The sequence below is a fragment of the Chiloscyllium plagiosum genome, chromosome 8 (genome assembly GCF_004010195.1).
Source record: "Chiloscyllium plagiosum isolate BGI_BamShark_2017 chromosome 8, ASM401019v2, whole genome shotgun sequence".
NCBI lineage: Eukaryota > Metazoa > Chordata > Chondrichthyes > Orectolobiformes > Hemiscylliidae > Chiloscyllium > Chiloscyllium plagiosum.
In genome coordinates this window covers 73,576,044-73,586,469 of record NC_057717.1, presented here as the reverse complement: position 1 = coordinate 73,586,469, position 10,426 = coordinate 73,576,044, and the positions used below count along the sequence as shown (strand labels likewise).

General features: G+C 39.5%; 1 long non-coding RNA gene across 1 annotated transcript; it reads right to left on the bottom strand.

The window, feature by feature from the left end:
- Nucleotides 1-4,815: 4,815 nt before the first annotated feature.
- On the bottom strand, nucleotides 4,816-8,522 carry LOC122552425. The gene is made up of 4 exons (XR_006312391.1): nucleotides 8,471-8,522; nucleotides 7,145-7,258; nucleotides 6,997-7,055; nucleotides 4,816-6,169 (listed from the first exon to the last, which is right to left on the bottom strand). It is a non-coding gene; the product is annotated as an uncharacterized LOC122552425 (long non-coding RNA).
- Between the last annotated feature and the right edge of the window lie 1,904 nt (nucleotides 8,523-10,426).

Below are 10,426 nucleotides of genomic sequence, written 5' to 3'. Positions count from 1 at the left end.
TAACCATGTTAGCACAGGCTAAACAGAAACACGTGAGAGAATTCCTTGAATCCTGGCGCTCTAACTGGAGCTCAATCAATAAACACATTGAACTACTCCCCATACACAAACCACGCACATACAGAACCGGAAATACCAAAATACAGAGAAACATAACTACCAGGCGGGATAGAACTACCAACACCGTATCGAACAGACACTGACATTGTCACCAAGTGAGGCAACCAAATGTCTGGAGAAAAGCTCAGCAAACGAATCTACGACCTCACCACAAACCAAGCTATAAATGTTTGAAAAAATGCAGCACACTTTATTGTTACACCTGGTTAAATACAATCAAAATAAAGAAGAATTCGTCTAACTTAACTGCATTTGTAAATTAACAAAGAAATAGAGTATTTAATTAATAAATAGCAATGTTCTGTTTTGGGACCATTGCTGTTTGTCATTTTTATAAATGACCTGGAAGAGGGGTTAGAAGGTTGGGTGAGCAAGTTTGCGGATGATACGAAAGTCGGAGGAGTTGTTGACAGTGAGGAAGGATGTGGCAGGTTACAGCAGGATATAGAGAAGCTTCAGAGCTGGGCAGAAAGGTGGCAAATGGAATTCAATGTAGCTAAGTGTGAGGTGATTCACTTTGGGAAGAATAACAAAAAGATGGGGTACTGGGCTAATGGTCGGATACTTGGTAGTGTGGATGAGCAGAGGGATCTTGGTGTCCATGTACACAGATCTCTGAAAGTTGCCACCCAGGTAAATAGTGCGGTGAGGAAGGCATATGGCATACTGGCTTTTATTGGTAGAGGAATTGAGTTCCGGAGTACTGAGGTCATGTTGCAGTTGTATAAGACTCTGGTGCGGCCGCATCTGGAATATTGTGTGCAGTTTTGGTCGCCATACTATAGGAAGGAGGTGGAGGCACTGGAACGGGTGCAGAGGAGGTTTACCAGGATGTTGCCTGGTATGGAAGGAAGATCGTATGAGGAAAGACTGAGACACTTGGGGCTGTTTTCATTAGAGAAAAGAAGGTTTAGGGGTGACTTGATTGAGGTGTACAAGATGATTAGGGGGTTAGATAGGGTTGACAGTGTGAACCTTTTCCCGCGTATGGAGTCGGGTATTACAAGGGGGCATAGCTTTAAATTAAGGGGGGTAGATATAGGACTGAATTTAGGGGTAGGTTCTTCACTCAGCGAGTCGTAAGTTCATGGAATGCCCTGCCAGTAGCAGTGGTGGACTCTCCCTCTTTATGGGCATTTAAGCGGGCATTGGATAGGTATATGGAGGATAATGGGTTAGTATAGGCTAGGTGGGCTTGGATCGGCACAACATCGAGGGCCAAAGGGCCTGTACTGCGCTGTATTCTTCTATGTTCTATGTTCTAACAGTTCCAATGCAGTAAATAATCATAAGCACACACTTGGCAAAGGCAAAATCAGTAAAAGTGATTCAGTTACATGTAATGTGTCTCCAGTCAAGGAGAACAGAACTCCAAGAAAAATATTGGACACAAAGAGAGAACTCTAGTATTTTGCTGTGGCTGAGTGAGATGTATAGCAGTTTTCACAATAAACGTAAAAACCCCAGCAATAACTGAAAGAAAAGCCATAACCCTGGTTCTATAGGAGTCTTAAACCACCTATTCACGCTGCTTCTATTGTTCTAACATTTAAGGAAAGCTCAGGACCTACATCAGGGAGACAAGACGCCTTCTTGAGGATCATTTCAGAGAACATCTCTGGGACTCCGACACCCACCAAACCCACCACCCCGTGGCTGAACACCTCAACTCTCCTTCCCACTCCATCAAGAACATGCAGATCCTGGGCTTTCTTTACCGCCAAACCATTACCACCCCATGTCTGGAGGATGAATGCTTCATATTCATCCTTGTAAACCTGCAACCACACGGCATGTGTGAATTCCAACAGCTTCCAATTTCCCGTCCCGTAAACTATCCAAGCCCTCGCCTCCAAATCGGTACCACCCTCTAGACCTGTCCATCACTCCCCCCTCGGACCTATCACCTTCTTTCTCATCATCATCCACCTATCGCTTTCTGAGCTACCTCTCCCCAAACCCCATCCACTCCCATTTATCTCTAAGCCCCTATCCACAAGTCTCGTTCCTGATGAAGGACTTATGCAAGAAACATCGATTCTCCTGCTCCTTGGATACTGCCTGATCTACTGTGCTTTTCCAGCACTACGCTCTCCACTCTGATCTTCAGCATCTTCACTCCTCACTTTCTCCTAGCCATCTAAAGTTCCATCATATACAGTACTTCCATAACAGCTCAGCGGCCTGATTTTCCACTCACTTTTCAATATATAGCAGGCATCACTCCCACTCAACATACAGCATGACCATTTCCGAGGAGATGGTATTTATGGAACAGAGAATTTGTCTTTTATTCTGACAACCAATTCAGCACTTTTCACCGGACTCTCCAACGTCACTTTATAAAATTTAGCACTACTTTTCCATACATATTACCACATTTTCTGGCAATACTTCTTTCAGAGTGCACAACTCGTCATTTCTCATCAGTAAAGATTGACTCACTCCTATATCTCTTAAAATGTCAATTTATTTACCGACAGCTCTTGGTACCCATGAGTAAACTATTCCTACACAGATAACGTTTTAAAGACATCTGGCATTTTCTTAAAGACCAACACCTGAGCAGCCTATACATTAATTTGCAGTTCTTCATCTTCCACTAGTATCTCGTTGAATAAAATTCCAATTGGTTATCTTGTCTTCCCACATCTGCTGTCACAATGTTTCTTCAAACCGTCAAAATAGCGACATCATGTGTCCTACTTTATTACAGTCAAAACACCTGACGTGGTTTACTTCTGATTCCTTCCTCATTGGTTTCCATTTTAGTTTGTGATAATATATCTTTACTATTTCCAGTGAAATCGCTTTTTTCCCTTAGAACCTGAGGTTTTCTCTTTTCCACAATTTCTGTCCCACAAACATTGAAATTGATGTCAGGAAATAAACTTTGATTTATAAGCTAACTCATAATCATCTGCCATTTCTTCTGCTAATCTTGCAGTTTGAAATCTCTGCTCTTCGCCATAAGTCCTCAATATTCCAGAAAGTGAATTTTTAAATTCATCCAAATTAACAGTCTCTAAAAGAGGATCATATGACTTATTTTCCATGCCCTTTTCCACAATCAAAGTTATTTTGTTTGATGCTTTCAAACTCCATCTACGTGTGAACACTTTCAGTCCTTGAATTTCTAAAACAATTTGTGCAGACTTTCCGCACGAGTTCATTTGAACCTACGATGTGCTTTTGTTTTACCTAATGATACTCCCCGATCCTCTGATAATGATGCAAGCACCGCTCTAGTTCGAGTTGTCAACTTTGTGAGAATTAATATTATCCTACTTTCAACCTTAACCATTTTTTATGTTTGCTTTTTCTCTTTCGTTGCCAACATCTAAAATCAAACTCTCAATTTTCCCTCTATTCCCTTTTTCCCCTCTTGTTTCCCCTTTCTTCTGTGAGGACCATCTTTTCTTTTGTTCTTTTATTTCATCTGCTTTCAATTCGCTTTCAAGCTGTCATTTCCATATCGAGTCATGGAGACCAACAGCGTGGTTGAAAGGTGCATTAGCCCAAAGTGGTCCATGTTGACCAAAATGTCCACTGATGCTACGCTCATTCCCTGCAGTTGGTACATATCCTTCTGAACATTTCGTTTTCATGTATTTGTCCAAATGTCTTTTAAGTGTTGTTATTGGACCTGCCTCAACCATTTCCAGTGGCAGGTCATTCCATATGAACGTCACCTTCTGAGTAAACAAAGTGTTGCCCCTCAGTTTCCCTTTATTCCTTACCTTCTAACATTAAACTGATGTCCTCTCGTCCTCGATTCCCCAGCACTGAGAAAAATATTGAGTGCATTCACCCGATCCATGCCTCTTATTATCGTATGCACTTCTATAAGATTCTCCACTCCGCCTCGGGCACTCTTAACAAAAAAAGTCCTAGCTTGTCCAAACTCCCCATACACCTCACACTGTGGAGTCGTAAATCCTTGTAAATTTCTTCTGCACTCTTTGCAGTTTAATAACATTCTTCCTACAGCAAGATATATAATGCAGACTGCAATACTCCAAGTGCAGGCTCACCAATGTCCTGTATAACTGCAGCATAACTTCCCAACTTCGATACTCAATGCCTTTACTGAAGAAAGCCAGTGTACCAAAAGACGCCTTCACTGCTCTGTCTACCTCTGCACCTGAATTCCAGGGTCACTGTGTTCCATTCCACTCCCTAAGGCCCGATCATACAACAGGAAACTCCTGCCTTGATTTGAGATTCCAAATTGCAAGACATTGCACTTATCTATAATAAACTGCATTTGCAATTTCGAGGCATACTTCCCCAGCTGATCAAGGTCCTGCTGCAATTTTTGATAGCCTTCCTCACTGTCCAGAATACTGGATATTTTAATGTCATAAAATGGAAATCTTTGCATGAGTTTTGTTGGTTCATCGATTTGATTTTGATTTTTTATTTGATTTTCTAATTTTTTTTTAATTTAGACGTTATTGTTACATGTACTCAAGAAAAAATGTACAAGAGTACACTGAAAACTTTTCAATGTCTCCACATACGCACCAGCTTAGGCACAAGTACCTGGGAACAAAACCTTAACAAGGTGGTAATAAGGAAGAAGGAACAAATTTCAAAGTTAACATTACAGTCAGTCATAGTATATCACAATAAAAGATAAAAGTTAAACTTTGCAGTTCTTATTATGATTAAGTGTTTCTTGGATGCTTCACCATGCTGGGACTGCAGGTCCGACGATGGCGAAACATTCGACAGATTGACAAACTTTCCCCCACACTGACTCAATTTCCACTGCCCTCGTCATTGGTGCAGACGTCGGGGAAATGACATCGCTGCGCTGGTCTCGCTCCTGGGATCGCAGCCATTGTTACGCACTAGACTGTCAAAGCCTAGATCCAGTTGTTGCCCACGCTGGGAGTCAATGTCACAATCGGTCCACACATTGAACATGGGGAACTCCCCGAAAGTCCCGGTCAGGCCCTGAGCCACTGCTTCGTAATTAATCATCCAGCCGACCACCATATTCAATGAGCGTAATGCCGCTGTGGCTGAATTACCACTCTCCAAAAGGTAAGTTGGTAGAAACTAAACCGACGAACAGGAAGAGAAATTGAGTTGAAAGAGTGGATGAGCTACGCCACCGTCATTTCCAGATTTCTGCTACTTTATGAGACATTTATGAGATCACAAATGTCATTTAGAAGAAATGTCCAAAACCAGAATTGATATTAACAGGGATATATCTAGCAGGGTCCGAGGAGCCTACGAAATGGCTTTGACATCGCTCGAATTTTTCTGAGCTCTGTATAGCTGATCTTATTCTCACATTTTTTACAACCATTCCACACTTCAAACCTCAATTCTAAGTCTGCAAACACTCTGTGTTATGATCTGCCTTCCCTGCTCGCAATACAAAACTTTTCACTGTGCTTAGGAATGTGTGACAACAATGAATCAAATCAAATTAAAGCAGACATTCGAATCCAAACTTGTCGTCATAATAATTTATAAATATGCAGTTATTCTACCAGTGCCACGAGTTCAACATATTTATCATCATCTTAAATGACACTTTGATATCCCTGTCATTCAACATCTACATCAGATACATGTGAAACTTTGTATTATCTTCTAAATAATCATTTAGGATTCTTAATGTGTATTGACCTTGACAGCAATGTCCACATACCTGAGAGAATAATAAAAAACAAGAATCAAAACAGTCCTTAATAGTGGTTGAATCACTTCTGTTTTGATCAATCCCACTTCGGAGTGGGAATTCATCAGATAATTAAGAATGACATTGGTCAGAGATAGTGAAATCTTCGTCTGGCGATAGTTTCACGCTCTAGAGTCAATTGTGTCAGATGCTCTTTCGAGGTAAATTTCCACCTTCTTGTTAATGGGTCTTAAAATACATAGGCACAGTACAAGTTCGAGGAAAGGTTCTTTCAATTACTCCTAAAGAGCGCTTGTTACTGACTTTCCAATAAGAGAAAACATTTCATGAGTGTTCGTCCCATCAAAGTATCAGATCTTCATTAAAGGCCAATTCAGCGTAGAGGGTCTATAGAAGAAATCAGAAACCGTTTCCATCAAAAAGACATAGGAACAGTGTGTGGCGATTCAACACTTTAAGCTGATCCGACCCCCACCTCCTTCAGCTAGATAATAGCTCGTTCTATCTCCATGTGACCACAATCATTTCCCAATTGAACATCGACCTCACCAAAGAAGAAAAGGGGCGAGACATTCCATACATCCCATGCCCTTGTATATGTCACCTCTAAAGTGCTCGATCTTATTTAAAGGTTGTGTCCCCTTGTTACAAAGCCAGAACACTGCAAGTCTTTCTGGTGTAAACCACAAGTGGAGTAAACTACATAGTTGTTACAGTGATACGAGTCAGAAAGATTAGTAGAAACACAGAATGAGACATGAAGAAAGAAAAGTGAGGGGCTATATGAAAATAAAAGACCATTTTATAAAACAATGTAACTTTGCAAACATTCTCCCATTTGGCCACTTTCTTATAAATTCATGCATTTCGCTTCATGACATGATTTAAACTAATTAATCATCTAAACTGAATCTTGTCATTGTCTTCCTTACATCCAGGAGCCATCGTCAAATTTGTCTAACACACTTACCTCCTCATCAATGAAGGATTCATTCTGCAATTATTCATAATTACTGATATTAAATATCCAATTGGCATTTCCAATTACATTCATTGCTGCGAAAATGGCAAACTGTTGCAAATTACATTTATCGCAATTAAATGATCAGTAATCTGATGTTGCCTAACCCATATCTCTTAAGCCTTTCATAAAACCAGCGAAAGGAAAGAATACATTCAGAGAGAGGGGAAAAAAACGATTTTCATGCATTTACCTCCGGCTTTGGATCACGTGGTGAATAGTCTGTGGATTTCTGATGCATGTGCCAGTTTCCTGATGTAAAATATATGTCAGATCTTTATTTAAAATGCATTGAGTTCGGGATACAAAGATGATATACAACACCAAAGGACACTTCCTACCTGAGTCAGAATTCCTGCAGCTCCAACCCACGTAGACAGTAAATATCATAACCAGGACAATCAGTACCGATGAACTCCCATAAAACATTAAAATGCAATGAAATTCAGGATGCTCTGCAGAAGGCAGAAGTATATTTAAAAATCCACAACCTAACCACACTCCACTTGCAGACAGCTCACGAGGAACCATCAATGCTAAATCAAAATAATTGGTGACTGTAGCTTGATATAGGTCTTGCCAGCACACGCTGCAACTTGAGTAAACAATATAATGCTTAAAGTTGCATCTTAACACACCCATCAGTTAGGCAATTTAGTATTTAACCATTGAAAGCAGGTGTTTTCAATGTGAAATTTATATTAATTTTTGCAAACAATAAAGTGAAGCATCTTGGAAGGCAAGTTACCCCGAATTTCCGGAATTCGGTACACCTTACATTTCTTGTACACTTTTGACTCTGCAAGGGGCTATGTTACTTTACAAATACTGCGTTAAAACTGTTACTTTTCTCCTTAACAAACTTCATAGTTTATATTTCTTTTGGAATGACATTCGAATGGGTGAAATATTTTATCGTCTTTTTTTATTCAAATAAGAAGGCGATGTGCAATGTTGGAAAATCAGGACCTTGACAGGGAGATGGACTAGTGGTTTTTGTCAACTACGTGGAAAAAAATAAAAGTAAAATGAAACATAAGGTCAAATAGTGATAAGGGAAGCATTAAAATTTACCTCAAGCAAAGAATTACAAAGCAGAGAACTAATGAAATGCGCTGGGGAAACATAGTTTTAATCAAAATTGGAACACAATTAATATAAATGAGATTCATGCATCAAATGGAAATGGTGCAAACAGCACGAGAAAAAGGGATGTGAGGACAGTTGCATATGGTGATATTATTATCAAAACGATGTTTTGGTGGATTCTTCAGAGGAACACTATTTTTAAGTTCTTTTAAATTTAATCACCAATTGTGTTAAATTATGTTCAGAATATGAATGCATGTATACGGATTTTTTTTCATATGAATCAAGAGGAAAATTGGCGAACTAGACATAGCTAATAATATTCCCATTTTAATTAGCAAAAGTTCAGAATCCTACTAACAATATGCTAATATAGTACTACTAAGACTGGTTTGCTTCGACTAATAAACATTCAGAATGCTAAACAGCAAAAGATTGAGTGTTTTGAAAGAAGTAAATGTTCGTTTGATATTGATACAAAGTAAGGGAGGAACTTTGACGGTTAATGATCGTCATGTTCACAATAAAGTCTCATATTAACTCTAAGCAAAGCGTGAACAAATATAATCAATATTTACCTCTCTGATACGAGGAACTCTGACTGACCAGAATTGTAGTTGTGTTGAGTTGAACCGAACAAGCACAGGTGAAGTATTTTTTCCAAACTTCTGCTGGCACTCTAATATGACTTCTGATACTATTTGCCCCAGTGGAATCTATCGCCACAGAATCTGGCCAACTTTTGGCATCCCAAGTGGAAACATTCCAGACGAAGTGAAGGATATCAGAGATGAGGTTGCTCACTAAACACATCAATGGGACAGTTTCCATCGAAAAGGTTGCATTCGGTGATGGAGATAAGAGAATAATGGTGGGAGAGCCTGATGAGATTGTGAGGTTACATTAAATTATCGTTCAATATTGCAGGTATTGATAATAAATTCTACAAATCGGTCTTTGTCCTTACCTGCTATGAGCAATTTCGATCCTTTTCCGAATCTGAACGGATGACCTCCCGATTTCCTACCAGCACAGATGTACAGACCAGAATCATTTCTCTGGACATTGTTAATCACAAGCGTATAAATAGTTCTATTCTCATTAACTTCTCCAGAAAATCTCCCAGCTGGATGTGACTGTCTCCGTACGATGTAAACAAGTTGCAGATGTTCTCGCATTTTCTGTTTATACCAGTGAACACCTCTCGCAGCATTCCAGCCCGTGTGACAAATCATCTGAACAGTGTTCCCAACAGAAACGCTCTGAAGTGCTGGAGTCTGCAGAGGCGCTGCCTGAGGGCCGACAGCTATGAAAACAGAACATGTTAGAAGAAGCCTGCTTTGATTGAAAAAAGTGCTTAGCACAAGTTTAATGTTATACGTCAGGAAAGTACCATCTCTTCCTCAACGACCACCAATGGTAATGATGATCTAGGTGAAATACTTAGGCTTAAACTTAATTCAACAGCAGGAGAAAGAAAGAGAGAACGAAAGAGAGAAAGAATGAAAGAAAGAGAAAGAAATAAAGGAAGGAAGGAAAGAAGAGGTTTTCTTTTCTCACCATAACACAAAATTTATATTATACAGCCACTTAATACTTCACTTTACTGCATTTTCCGTTGGCCCTGCCCCTCAAATTCGAAATAAGAATGTCGAACCTGACAAAAGATTGACCAGAGTACATAGAGATACGATATTCATTGCTGTGGGCGAGGTTCTCACTTTGAGACTTATACTAACTTATTTGCTTGTGAAGATAAAGGTTGAGTCATTATAAAGTTAAATGCACAGCTATGGAAATGTTCTGTTGCATTTAAAAATAGCCAGATGGAAACTACAGAATTGTTGGTTTAATCTGTGGGTTTCCTGTTTACAAGTTAAATGTCCACCTACAGAGCTGTTTGCAAAGATCATTCGAGCAACATGTAGTTTCTACCTTGTTTCTTTATTGATCATTCTACATGAGCATACGGCCTGCTCCATTCCTTCCTGGATCTGCACTTATTCCTCATCAACTGCCAACTGTCCCTCATTGGGCAGTCGATTCATTTTGGAGCAAAGGAATGCAGCTATTCCATAAAGCACCAAGTAACTGTCACTCCTGGTGTCTGTGTCACAAATGGTCTACGCTTTGTTGTACACATGAAAGGGTAGTTTTTTTTAGCTGAGAAGTTGAACGTAGACATGTATTTGTTCGATCAAGACAAAGTAAGTATAACAAGCCTGATCTCATCAAAAGATGCTGGCTGTCTGATTCTCCACTCGCACCGTTGAAAGAAAAACTCAGATTAAGAGTGCGTTATTGGTTGCTGGAGGTTGATTTATAGTAAGTCATCATCCTATGTATTACGTTAGGACAGTGACAATATTTATGATATTACTCCTTGTTTATAAGTTACTGAAACATCTTTTCTGCAGAAATAAACATCTGCTTTAACAGCGGTGTTTTCGTTGCCATTGTGAAACATTTATACCAATATAATTGATTCAAAAATTGATTGATCATATATATTTGGACGCAAATACACCCTGTTT